Source organism: Mustela putorius, unplaced genomic scaffold (assembly GCF_011764305.1).
Source record: "Mustela putorius furo isolate JIRA1106 unplaced genomic scaffold, ASM1176430v1.1 tig00000179_pilon_pilon_pilon, whole genome shotgun sequence".
Taxonomy (NCBI): Eukaryota; Metazoa; Chordata; class Mammalia; order Carnivora; family Mustelidae; genus Mustela; species Mustela putorius.
The window spans coordinates 9,186,056-9,200,354 of record NW_025421305.1 but is presented as its reverse complement, the minus strand read 5'-3'; the positions used below and the strand labels follow the sequence as shown (position 1 = coordinate 9,200,354).

At 42.8% G+C, this 14,299-nt stretch overlaps 1 pseudogene; it reads right to left on the bottom strand.

The window, feature by feature from the left end:
- Nucleotides 1-10,675: 10,675 nt before the first annotated feature.
- On the bottom strand, nt 10,676-13,412 carry LOC101669932 (annotated as a pseudogene).
- Nucleotides 13,413-14,299: the final 887 nt, after the last annotated feature.

Sequence of the window (14,299 nt, the reverse complement as noted above, 5' to 3'; positions counted from 1 at the left end):
TCCTTTTTTTGGGGGTGGGGGTAGGGGGCTGGAGAGGGAGAGGTGAGAGAGAATCTAAAGGAGGCTCCGTGCCCAGCACTGAATCGGACACAGGGCTCAATCTCACGGCCCTGAGCTCATGACCCGAGCCAAAATCAGAGGCTGGACACTTAACTGACTGAGCCACCCAGGCGCCGCTTAACCTGAAATTTCTAAGCTTCCATTTCACAAGGAATAATAATTGTACTTAATTTGAGGAAGTTGTGTCAAGATAGGATGCATGCAAACTCCAGACGGGGCCTGGAAAGGGTTCTGGAAATGCTGAAAAGATAGACTGTTATAGTAACTGTATTTCAACTTGTTACAATTTTATTCTAAGTTCTACAGGGCTTTCATTCATTAGTTACTTAGTATGTCAACTCATTCCTTATTGCATTTCAAGGGTCAGGGTAAGGTTTGCTGACACTATACACTCCCCTATTTATTGAATAAGTAAATGAAAAAATGAAACGTTTATCCATGAGACTTGAGCAGGGAACACTATGTCCCAACTCCATTAATTCTGCACTTCTGAGCTATTCCATACTAGGAATGTGTGTGTGTGTGTGTGTGTGTGTGTGTGTGAGAGAGAGAGAGAGAGAGAACATGTGGGGACGACAGGACGACATGTAAAACTGGTCAAGATCCTACTCAAGAAATAGCCCGTGACTGAAATAGTTCAACAAAGTAACAATTGTCCCTTTAAAATACAGCCTAAATCCTTACTTGACTTCAAACTTAGATCCGTTTATCTGAGTCCACAAGTCTAGAAAAGCCATCATATCACACAAACTCTCATCCACAGTTTTCCTGCCTCATCGCACATCTTACAATCACCTTCCTATGTTCCTCCTCTGCCTATGCTCCCACTTCCCAGAGTTTTTATCTTGTTGTATCATTTATGAGCCCAAACCGTAAATACACTGAAATGGGGAACATTCGTTGGTTTGATACGATTTAGATTGCTTTTCAGTATCATATATATTTACAACATCTTATAAATATTTAAAATTATCATGACAATGGCCCCGCTGACTCAAAATAAATTCTGTATTTTGCACAGGAATGATTGCCAAGTTGATAATCTAGAAAATTGGAAAACCCCGTCAAGCTTGGTGACCTGTTGGTCCCAAAAGAATAACTTTCTAATTACTGGAAGAGCTGAGCATTGAATTTAACTGTCTTAGAAACTGATCTTAATAGATAAACATCCTGAAATTTACCTCTGGAGAAGATAAGTACAAGAAATAGTTTCTGTTGAAGAATTTGTTCACTGGACTATATCTTTAAAACCAGATAATTTTCAGGAGTTTTCAAGCAGCGTATAAAGAGAAAAATCACAGAATCAAGAAGGGCCTCCTGTGCCTGGGAATAGAGAGTTCCAGGCGTGATGGGGAAGGGAACAGGCGTGTGAGGACAGGCAGCAAATAATGCTGCAGCTGTGTCATGGGAGCCCTTGGGCAAGAGCCTTGAATGCCAGATGAGGAGTTCAGAATTTGTGCCACAGGGTAATGTTTCTTCAAGTGTGACCCCTGAGAACCGACAGCATCCATATCACTTGGGAGCTTATTAGAAATGCAAAGTCTCAGCCCTGCCAGACTGACTGAATCAGAAACTCTAGGGCTCGGCCACAGTAATCTGTTTTCACAAGCCCTCCAGATGACTCTGATGCCCCCTGAATTTGAGAATCTCTGCACTTTGGAAGTTTCTAAGTACTTGAATGACAGGATCCGATCTGGGCATGCTGGTGGCCTTGTGAACAATGGGCCAGAGGGGAAGAAACTGAAGTCAGGGAGGCCTGAAGAAAGCAGTGAAGGTATTGGTTCATTAGGGTGATTTGCATGTGATTCTTTCCTATATTTTTTGCAAGTCTAAGATATAATCAATAACTAGTCACAGTATTATTCTATTTGCCTCTAAAAAGGAAAAATCTACCAATTAAATGAGAACACAATGTTCCTTATCACTTGGAATTTTTAATTTATACTTACAGAAAGGGCTCTTTTAGACTTCCGCTGACAAATTTTTATCATCTATCACCCCTACCCATACATAAAAAGGGAAATATAAACACAATCATTTGGTTAAGATATTGCTAGCACTTTTTCCCATTCAGAGTCTGACTCTTCGGAAGCACTGTTCCACTCAAGAGCCATGTGGAGTGTTGATGGTGCATTTTTTCTTTTAAGAATGTTCCACTCTTGTCTCCAGGGTCTCCAAGTAACTGAAGCCCATTCTGCAAGTTTGGATACCTGTGCTCACATGGTGTTGTTCACCTCATGACTGTTGCCTGGCCACAGAAACTCGGAAATGCATCCTCATTTGGGAAAGATTAAACGTGGAAGATAGTAATTTTAAAATCGATGGCTTCCCAAGGCCTGAATGAGGGCAGTAGCAGGAATGATAGGAAGGAGGGGGCAGAGACTAGCAACACTTCAGAGACGGATTCTAAAGGAACATGACCAATTATGTCAATGTTGGGGAGAGGCCAATGACTCTGAATTTTCTAATCTGAGTAACTAAATGGATGGCATACCTTCACCCAAGGTAAGAAATTCAATAAAGGGAGTGGGTTTTAAGAGAAGAAGGGAAGAAGTAGGTGAGAGCAAAATAAATTTAGTTTCAACTTTTTGAGTTGGAGGTTCTGGGAGATATCTAGGTAGAAATGACCGGGAGATACACGTGAATACCAATCTATAACTCAAGATGCTGGGGGCTGGGGAAAGGGGTCACGGTTAGAGACATATCATTTTTAATCACTAGCATGTCAATGGTAGTTGAAACCACGGGAATGGGTACTATTTTCCAAGGAGAGAACAATAATGTCCCCTTACCCACAGGGATACATTCCAAGACCCTCGGTGGATGCCTGAAACCACAGATAGTCCCAAACCCTATGCATACATACTGTGTTCTTTCCTATACAGACACACTTACAGTAAAGTTTAAATTACAACCTAGACATGGTAGATTAACAACAATAACTAATAATAAAATGGGACAATTGTAACCATAAGAAAAGGTATGTGAAGGTGGTCTCTCCCTTGCCAAATATCTAACTGTAGGTGCTCATCCTTCTTGTGATGGTGTGAGGTGAGATGAAGTTATGAGATGAAGTGAAGTGGATGACACAGGCACAGTGACGTCGGGCTTAGTGACTACCAAGTCGAGACACGCCAAGAGGAGGATCACCAGCTTCCAACTGAGTCCACCACAGGGCGCTCAAACCACGGAAAGCAAAACCACAGTTAAGGGGGAACTACTGTATTCAAAACATTTGAGGAGAGTTGGTGATAGAAACAAAATGGAAGAAGGGACTAGAAGTAAGAAGGAGTATCCAGAGGGAGAAGAGATGGTTAGCTGACATTTATATATCTTGTGAGCTCATCAAAGACAAAAGCTTTCTTGTTCCTACTCTGAGTCCCCAGGGCCATGCTTAACCCAGTCGTTTTAGTTGAGCAAACATGGAAATGGCGGCTCAAAAGCCAAAAAGGGTGAACATTTTAAGAAGGAAGAAGTCAGTAAAACCAAATGTTAACAGTTGATCATTTTAAAACCAAGGGTCCCTGGATTTAGTCCATCTCCTTTAATTTGCAGCACTCTCAGGAGGCCTGGAGACTTGAACCGACAAGGGCAAGGCTAACAGTTGGCTAATGGGCTAGTCAGAGGCGGAACTCTGGTCTTCAGACTCTTGTCCCGGGATAGTTTCTTTCACACTGAGCTTTCCCTCTCGAAGGGGGGTTCTGCTCCCTGCTAATAAACCTCTGGATTCAAGCAACCTCAGACAGGCTCAAATTCACTCATAAAAAATGAACTCCATTTACAGCACCACATCACTCCACAGAGCAGAATAAGAAAACTAGAGAGAACAGAGCAAACAGTCTGGAATCAGACAGGCAGCCAGGACTTGCTCTAATATCTGGATATTGACCATAGAGCTTCCCCATGAAAAAAAAAAAGATTCACAGGACTTGGATCTCTGGGTCTTATCTTGAGCCAGAATTTTCTCTAACTCTCCTTCCTTATAACAAGACAGGAAGAGAGACTGCAAGCATGTGGAAGAAAAACAAAGCCAACTTCTCTGCTGTGATAACAGGAAGCTGATACCAGATTCTATACGTAGATGAGCAAACTGAATTCAGTGAAGTGAAAACCAAGTACTGACATCATTCTCTTTCATGATAATTAAGTTCTATTAGTGTTCACACAGCTGATGACGTCCTGAGAAAACGAGAGTGATTTCTCAAGGGTAGTGTTTCTTAAACTTCAGAGCACTCAGGAATTACCTCGGGAGGTCCCGTCTTTAGAGGGTCAGGGGTAGCCTAAATTGGCTTGGCCATTAAAGTGTACAATTCTCCAGAAATGTATGCCAAGAGAAATGGCAAACATGACACTTTCCACATGTTAAAACACAAAGGCTACAAAGGTCAGAATCCACAACTCATTTCTCTCTTTGTGATCCTTGTAAGGCCAGAGGGTCTGCAGGATGAGACATTTGTGGTCACAACCCCTGTGGCTTCAGTGTTTCATCAATAGAGACATGTACAGCAGCACAGAGATTTCCAGAAGCCCCCATCTGGCAGAGATGACTAATGGGGCTTTCCCACTGACATCCTAGTCAAGGTGCCAGAAGAATATTGTTTCCAGATTACAGCCTTCAGAGGGCAGTTCCTCCCAGGATATTACCCTGGCACATGACCTGTCTTCCTTTCATGGCCTACCTTCTACTCACCTGTGCTACCGACCCGTCCGCGGTGGTGGGCCCAGAAATGCATATCTGACCCGTGCCTCTGAACTGGCCCGTTCCTAGATAGTGAATGTCAGCTTTTCTATAAACAGAGAATAGTGCAGTTACTTTTCTACTATGCAGGTTTCAATTGTCACTCCTTTTTTTATCCCATGGCCACAAAAATTAAAGGCAGATAGGGTCTAGCTAGAATTCTAGTCAATCAAAGGAGTTCTACTGGGGTACAAAACATGCGCAAACTCATGCAGTTATTACTGGCCAGTTGCTGGAGATCATCAAGGACTTTATTATAAAGGAGAGGGAAGAAATTGAGTGGTGGGTGATTTTTTTCACTGATAGGCCCTATCTCATCGGTGCTCATAAAAACACGTTACATTACAAAATGCAGAATAAATTTACTCAAAACCCACTCTCACAAAGATAGGTAAGATCTCAAACTAGAGATAAATCCCAGGTTACCATTGATATTATTCTAGTCCATTAATAATTGGGTTGTTTTCCCCTTCAGTTTGTGAAGAGAAGACAAAACAACAGCCCTAATGAGAAGCAGGTATTGTACTGTTGACTGAGTGACCTTGGGAAAGTCACATAACATTTCTGGGTTTTCGTTGCCTCGTAAAGAAAACAAGGAGATGGACTTACATCACCCCCAAGGCCCCTTCCACCTCTGAAACTATCAGGAGTCTGTAACAGCGAACATTGGTTATCAATGAGTTTCACAAAGCCATGAGGCGTGGTGAGGTTATGTCTTAAAATATCAAAATAATTAATCTTCTTTAAATTAACATATAATGTATTATTTGTTTCAAAAATAATTAATCTTTTGGGGCACCTGGATGGCTCAGTCATTAGGCAGCTGCCTTCAGCTCAGGTCATGAATCTGGGGTCCTGGGATCAAGCCCCGCATCAGGCTCCCTGCTCCACAGGAAGCTTGCTTCTCCCTCTCTCACTCCCCCTGCTTGTGTTCCCTTTCTCACTCTCTCTGTCAAGTAAATAAATAAAATCTTTTTAAAAAATTGATCTTTCAACAAAAACAAGAAGGATTTGAAGAACCGTAAACAACCAGGAGCAGGTCCTGGAACCCCACATCCAGATGTGGGTTCTCCCTCACCAAGAATGCCAAACTGTATTCTCTAAACAGCATCTGGCCAGGCGGAGGCTCAGCTGGATATTAAAAGATTTGCTAAATGAACAAAGTTCAATAAGTTCTTTTACCGCAGGTTGCCTCAGAATGCTTCCTGCGCTGCTTAATAGAACTTTCTGCAATGATGGAAATATTCTGTATATACAGTTCCCAATATGGAGCAACTAGCCTCATGTGGCTGTGAGGCACTTGAGATGTAGCTAGTGTGACTATGGAACTGAATTTTTTATTTTATTAAAAATTAATTTCTAGTTGAATAGCCACTTGGGGCTTCTACATGTGTGTGAGACAGTAATAGCTTAAACACACACATTTGCAATGTTAACCCTAAGGGGGAGGTAATGCATACAGCATTTCCCATACTTGTTAAGCCACAGAACTCCGTTTTCAGAGAGCGGGAATTCCTTGCCACGTTATTTGGGAAATACTATTTTATGAGCCAGCTTGCTGAGTGATTGAAACCCCAGAGAGCACTTTAGCTTTGACATTCCTTTTTTTTTTTTTTTTAAGATTTTATTTATTTATTTGACAGAGAGAGAGACAGCGAGAGTGGGCATACAAGCAGGCTTCCTGCTGAGCAGGGAGCCCCTCGGGGGGCTCCATCCCAGGACCCTGAGATCATGATCTAGGCCAAAGGCAGATGCTTAACAACTGAGCCACCTAGGCGCCCCCTAGCTTTAACATTTTAAATAGCCATCCAGGGCATCAGTCACCACCCAGTGACAAGAACAGGATGTCTTCTGTTCTCTATATGTTGGAATGTCATCCCACAATTAAATCATATCACAATTTACCAAGTCCCGACGGTCACCTGTTGCCTCCCAGGACAGGTTCAGTCCAGAGAAGTCTACCAATTATTCCTTTGCACCAAACATAAAAACGATGATCATCTCTTGCTACTGGGCTTTGCCATTAGCCATGCACTCTCCCATATACTGCAATATATCATTATTTGAACAACCCAATGAAATAAGTGGTATTCATTTTATAAGTGAGAAAAGTGGAGCTAAGACGGAGAGAAGGACCTCGTTGCTCAAAGTCACACACTTAGTTAATGAGGGTAGACCTTCCTATTTGAACCATGTCTCATCAGACATTCTAACAATACCATTTTGAGTTGACTTTCTTCTCAAAATGTCTAGGACCCATTTAAAAAAGTGTTAAGATAACACATTCTCCAAGTAGCTGGGTTTGCTCATATACACTTCCAGAATTATGATAAATACAAGAAATGTTCAACCATCATGGAATAAAAGGACAATATGATTGTTTACTAACGTGTATAATTCCTACCCTCCAAGAAAGTCTCCTCTGGACCTGGAATAATCATGTACTTCTCAACTGAAAATCCACAGTGCTGTGTAAATAAGCAGCTACAAATTTCATTTGGTCAATTCTTTCTCCTCTCCTGAGTACGCGATCAGTTTGGTGCTCCTAAGTGCCATTTATTCAGACCACAATAGCACACGCAACTGCTCATTTTTGCATCTAATTTAGGCTTGGCTCCTCGAGTGGCAGCATGTGGGCCAAAGTCCTTGAATCAATTTATCGTCACATCAGATATGAGTGATTTGACTTTGACCTACACAATTGCAGAAATCGGGGGCTTTTTCCAGTGAAATAGTGCTTCTTGAACCATCATTTGGCCTTGGAGGAGATTGACTGGGATCTAGAGTTATGCCATGACCCAGAGCTCCAAATTTAGGCATCGCCCAAAGAAGACAATGTAGGCCCCGAAGCAGAATGTCAATGAGGTGACCCTTTACAAATTACACAGGCATGGCCAGCTATTAATAAAGCTCACTGCACTCACTTTGGCTCTCTAGATGAAAATACAATCATTTTCAGTCAGATACATAGCAGTCATTATTTTATCTGTAATATATCTGTATATATTTAATATAATATTGGGTTTTATTATGACACACTCTGAAAGCAATTCATACTATAGTTCAGTTTTCGTTACAATATGGCATGCAGATAGGCCATCTGGGCTCTTCTCAGTGGTCCTGAGGAACATAAAGGAAAGGGAAAATGGTAAAAAGGAATGAACAAGGAACAGGGATAAAAGGGAATTCAAAGGCGAAGTCTGGGTCATCGGGAAGAAAGCTTGCATGAAATGACCAGGCACACCGAGAGCCTGGGAAATCTCAGAGAGAAGATGATTTAAGTAACCAGCACTCTCAAAGTCCCAGTGGAGGAGACAGGCAGGGTTGTGGGGAGAGAAAAGTCTAGTGAAAGGGGAGCCTGGGAGAGAAGAGGAAGACAAAACAGCTCCACACACAAAGCCGTTCATCTAGCTGCAAAAGCTCAGAAGGTCCATGCTCTGGTGTATCATTTCTAAGTCTTACCACATGGGACACTTCTTAATGCTATGAACTCCCAGTCTCTACATTGAAGGCTGGAAATCTGTGTTTTTAAGAAGCATCCCCAGGTGATCCTTATGATAGACAAATTGGGGAGGGATTAGTGGAGAAGGGTATGAACTAAGGGCTTACAGGCTAAAGCTTAGATCCCAACTCGTCCACTCACCAGCTCTGTGAACTCGGAAGAGATACATAACTCTGTGAGTCTTGGTTTTCTCACCTATACAAATAAAAATATAGTTATGTCTGATAGTGATCCTACAAATTAGGCACTGTTATCATCATACCCATTTTACAGATTAGGAAGCTGAGGCACAGAGTGGTTGGTTGAGTTCTTTGCCCAAAGTAACAGTGCTGGTGAATGCAGGCTTTGTTTCAAACCAGAAGCCACCTGGCTCCCGGCGCCGTGCTCTTAGTCCGGAAGATTCTGCCCCTCTTCCCAGAAAGGAACACTGTGCTGAGAGAGACAGAGGGAAACACTTTCCAGAGAGGCAATTTATGTTAATTCTCATTCACATCAGATGATAACTTGATGCTCCACTTACATAAGTTACTCCATGAATGAGCAACGTTCACTCAAATTAATTTTTGAATAAAGCTATTCTTCCCCAAGATTAATAATTTACAGGACTCAAGCCTCAGCTCCACCTGGGAAATGACTCAGGCAGATTGATGCTTCAACAAACTTCATAGCTAATAATAACGCCACAAGGAGTAGAGATCAATATTAAATAAGGTACCAAGTGCTTCCCCCACAACCATGGTCTACAGCGCGGGTGTAGCCTCGGGTCTAGGCTACAGAATGCACCGGTGTGAGACCACCTGACAGAATGGATTCACTTCTACACTGCTTTACACAGGCATATAATCTCTTCAACAGATTCCTTGGCTGGAAATTTGCATCCTCTTTCAAATCAGGCCTTACTGATTCATTTCTGAAGACGCTGCAGTCTACATCAAAATGAAGATCTAATCACCTGCTGTTCTGACAGGGAAGATGTATTTTACCAGAATGTGTGAAATGATTGTTTCTCATTTGTCATCATGCTCTGTACTCTGTGTTGAAAGAAGAGGCAGCCTCAAAGATAGGATATGACACTGGAAACTAATTCTGATTTTTCCTGTTTAAAAAATACACATATATATATTGCAGAAGACAGAGGCTATTGGGGGCAGTTTTTTGAAGTCCTACTACTCAACGTTCTGAGGACAAACAAGTATAAAGAGAAGAAAGACCACCGCCAAATTTCATGGACAAAAAGAATACAAATTTGTTCAAGCAAAGCAAAATCAGATGAGAAAAGGGAAGGGCTCTATATGACAACAGCAAAAAGAGAATAATTCCAGAGCAAAACTAAGGATAGCAGATAGGAATCTATGAGGTTAGATTTAAAGGACCCTTGCCTTTCTGTAGAACTGATATCTCACCTAGATATTATGGCTTTCTTTGGCTTCAAGCTATATGCCTTGGAAGGTATTTTGATCTTTGCCATTCCTCACGTACTTCTTAAAGGACCCATCTCTACCTACTCGTGTGACTTTGTGTGCCTAAACTGTAGCTGACTGGAACAGGGCTGTACACGTGATCCAAGGAGAGTGGATCCAAAGGCTGAGCGGAGCCAAACTGAATCTTTTTCTCTAGACTTATAGGACTAAGAAGCACAGAGAAGCTAATTCTTCAGGAGGGAGTTGAGAGATAAATTCAGACAGAGCCAGGATTCTCTAGTGGTCAGAGATTCCCAGGTGGTGAGAGATGGTGATCTAACCAGGCCAAAACTATGGGGGAGAAGTTGTAAATAGGGTGGGGGGGAGCCATCTGAGAAAGGGTAGAGCAATAAAGACAAGTAGAGGAAAAGATCATGTGCCCTAATAATTATAGTGCTGGAATTTACAGGCTTAGCTTCAGTGATTGGCCAATACTTTGTTCCTGGTTGATGAGATGGACCATTGAATTCTTCCCTACTTTTTTTTTTTTTTTTTAAGTAGGCTCTATGCCCAGCATGGAGCCCAAAGTGGGGCTTGAACTCACGATTCTGAGATCAAGACTTGAGCTGAGTTGAACTGAGGAGTGGAATGCTTAACTGCTTGAGCTATCCCAGTGCCCCATCCTACAGCTTCTTTTTACTTAAGTTTGATTCCTGGGGTTTTATATTCCTTGTCACCAAAGGAACTTAACTAGGTATAAATAAATGTAGCAGATCTTGACACTGGTGGGGAACTTACATCTAGTGCCAATGCCTCCTCTTAAATCCTCACACTTCCCCCAAGGATCTTCGGGCCATATTGAAGGAGAAGAATGCCTTCCTCTCATTTCTTCACATTGGCAAAGGTCCTGACTTCCAGAGGTTTTACACCATTCTGCTTAAAATATTTAAAGGAAGGTGCCATGCTCTGGAGTTTTAGGTTTTTTGTTCTAGTTTTTTTTTTTTTTTTTTTACTGTATCCATTATTTTTAATGTCCAGCGTTTATAATACAAGGGCCAGCTCTCTCTCCCCACCTCAAGTTTATAAATTTTCGGTTGGCTTGTGAAGCCAATAGAGATTCTTCTTCTTGTCTAATTTGGTTTCTGGGAAGGCTTCACTCATGTCCTCAATGGTCATCTAATCAAACAGAATTATGTTCCTTAGCTTCTCCAGCTGTTTTGCGTATTCCACAATCCTGGCCTTTGAGACAGACAAAAACTCAGCACAACTTTTCACATCTTCTTTTCCTTCAGCATCCACCTGAACAGTGTATTTATCCTCTGGCACAGGAATCCTCAGGGCATTGAACTTCTTCTCAAGGTCATCTACCAAGCCAGCCTTCACCACATTGGCCTTGTAGTAAGCCCAGTTGGTAACAGGAGGTTTCTCAGGGAGAGTAGCCAACTTGGAAGTGTCTCATTCCAAAATTTCAGGGAGTTAGCAATGACCTTCTGGTTTCAGGGTATGATCTCCCCAAAAGCTACCAGTCAATGATTTTTAGAGCAAGTTTTCACCCAGCCGTCTTGAGATCCTTCACCAACCCTGGCTGCCCAGAGTCCACAGCAGCAGGGAATGGAACTTTTTGTTCTAGTTTTAAGTCATAACAGATATTCAGACCAAGTGTAGTCGATAATCTGGTAGAGATACATAGAAGATGAATGCAAACACCAAACAGGTGTTCAAACTAGGTCAGATTCTAGGATCTTTCTGGCCTTTTTAGTCAGGTTGCAAATACCCAAATCTTCCCTCATTCCTCCCACAACATGTCCTCTTATTTTCACACCCTTTTCTGAATGTGTCCCTATTTACCAATGTTCCTCTTAAAGGACAGAATACACATGATCTGAGCAGTGCAGAACACCCTAGAACCATTACCTCTTCAATCAGTACTCACTTCTGTCAATGCTGCCCAGCAGAGCACATGTCATTATTAACACCAGCCTGCACTGGAGGTTCCAGTTGAACTCAGAGTCATCTCAAGTATCCAAAGAAGTGTCATCTTGGACCCAGCATTTGATAAGAGGCCAAGGAAAAAGGCCATCTGTGCCACAGGTTTGGATACCACTGCAAACTCATTACCTTTCAGAAATGCACCATTATCTTGGAAAAGAGCAGACAACAGAGGGGAAGGGAGATGAGAAGCTTCCAGAGGTAGCTTTCATTTTACAGTTTTGCCTCTGTTTGGCCCTGGGAATTCAGGACCATAGAGACAGCCATCCAAAACCTCCAGAAGAAAGTTTTCACCTGCCTTCAACCTAGATAATACCAAGAAACATTCTCCCAACACTTCTCCATATCTGCACATTAAGGTTTACTGTCTGAGCTTCCTGGGATTCTGGATGTCTAAAGGTTCCACCATGGAAGCATTTTATGATTCAAGATCCAGACTCACAGAAAAGGGTGCCCGAGCACACACACAAGAGGTGATCCCACAGTATAACCTGGCAGAATGATGGAGTGAGGGAAGCTTCCTTTAAGTCAGTTGTGTCTGCTGCTTCATTGCAGAATAGTGACAGGATCCAATTTATCACCCCCCCACACACACACACGCAAACACAAAAAATACTCCGACTCAACTCGTATTGTATGTGTGCGCATTAGGGCAGACAAGGAATTTCTGCAGATTCATAATCCCTATGTTAAATTCAGCCCAGCATCCAGGAATGATTGGCCAAGTAATTTTCTTGAAAATTATCCAAAGGGATTCTACTGGGGCTTCTTCCTGAACTTCAGCCCAGGGACTTCCTCAAGCCCAGGCACACTTCCATGTCATGTATGTGCACGGGGTCAAATCACTCCCCAAATTCCAAAAAGTGCAAAATTCATCTCTTTGTTCATTCATTCAAAAGTACTCCACATCTACTACAGGCTTTCCCTCCAAAAACGCACCCTGTACCCAGGGTCGCGAGATGTCTCTGTATTAAATTGTTCGGTCCAACATAATACTTGGCAAAGGAGTTATAAAATCCTAACTTCCTGCAGGAGCTTAAGGGCGAGGAAAGCTGAGGTTTCACCAGCTATCACCTCCTAAAAACCAGGGGATCTGAGCTGGGTTATGAAGTTTCGATCTAAGACCCAGATGACAGGGGACTGGAAGAGTCTGGTGGCCATTTCCACTGCCAGCCTGGAAGGTTGCAGGGACCCGTGATCATCATTGCAAGCCTGAAGAATTATGTCTTGAGTATTCCCGGCAACTCAATTACGGCATGCAAATTTTCCGCAGAGTTGACTTCTCGGCTTCAGGAGCCACGCACACGCTCCTTTGGGCTTTTTTGCACGAGGAAAACATTGTTGGGAAAGGAGCCTGAGGACCAACCACTGGAAAGTGCACTCAATAGCACTTTGGTTGAGATAATTGCTGTGTGTTTTTTTTTTTTTTTTTTTTAAATTGTAGGCTTCAGAGATGACCACAAGCAAAATTTGTGACAGACATTTGACACTGAGAAACTGCCGTGTACGGGTGAAACTTTTCACAGCCCCCCCCACCCAAGACTGGTTTATTGACTAACATAAGAAAATCATATAAAACCACTGGAGTACATTGGCCAAGTCTTCTCTTTTTGTTGTAGGTACTGGGATTGTTCCTCACTACAGTCATGCAGACTCTCATCCAGGCAAGCTGGTTCGAGTTCACTGCGTGGCCGGTGAGCAGCCCAGTGCACGGTGCCGCCATGTTGCTCTGTGAGCACAGACACGCAGATTGCAACGAGCCCCCTCACCCACCATGGGTTCAAGGGACTTTAGAGCCCCACTCAGTTCCTACAGAGTAGCTTCCTCATCCTCTGGGCCAAATGCTCTCCTTTATCCTTTCTGCCCGGAGCAGGCTCTGAAAGAAAACTTGCCAAGGAAGCGGTCTGGGAGATGGTGCAAAGGACAGAAGTCCATCAAATAGAGAAAAAAAAAAAAATAGCACAATCCAGGGAAAATAAAAGACAGAGTTTGCAGAGGCGGTCTCCCTGCCCACGGTCATCAGGATCCTGTGATGTCAGTTAGTATAACAAGGATATAATCAGAAGAATGAAAGGAGGACTTTAGAGAGACACTCGAGTGGCAGGTCTCCAGCCCCAGCTGGGACCATGGGTCTGGGCCAGAGGGTGGGAGCGGACCAGCAGCTTGCACAGTTATGCCCTGAAGCACATCCAGCAGGTTCCACGGCTCCTCAAGCCAACTTCCTAAGCAGGCTTTCCTCTCTGGACAAGAAAGCATCCCTGCCACTTAGCCTTGATAATCCTATTCTCGCTGTACAGATGTAATGCCATTTCCTGGCTTGGGAGATGCCAGGGATGCTCTTAGTGTCTTAGTTTCACCACCTAAGAAATTACGATGAAATTTATCTCTTTGGGTCCTTGGGAAGATTCAACAAGACAGTGGAGGTGAAAAAGCCTCTTGGGGCACCTATCACACAGTTTTGCCCTAAATGAGAGTTAATGTACATACAAACTACCCTTACAAATGAATCAGCATGTCTGGGGTACCTTCCGTGCACTAAACAATGAGGATGACAGAAACGGACAAAGCATTTTTTCCCCTCAAGGAAATTACAGACCAGTTGAGGATATG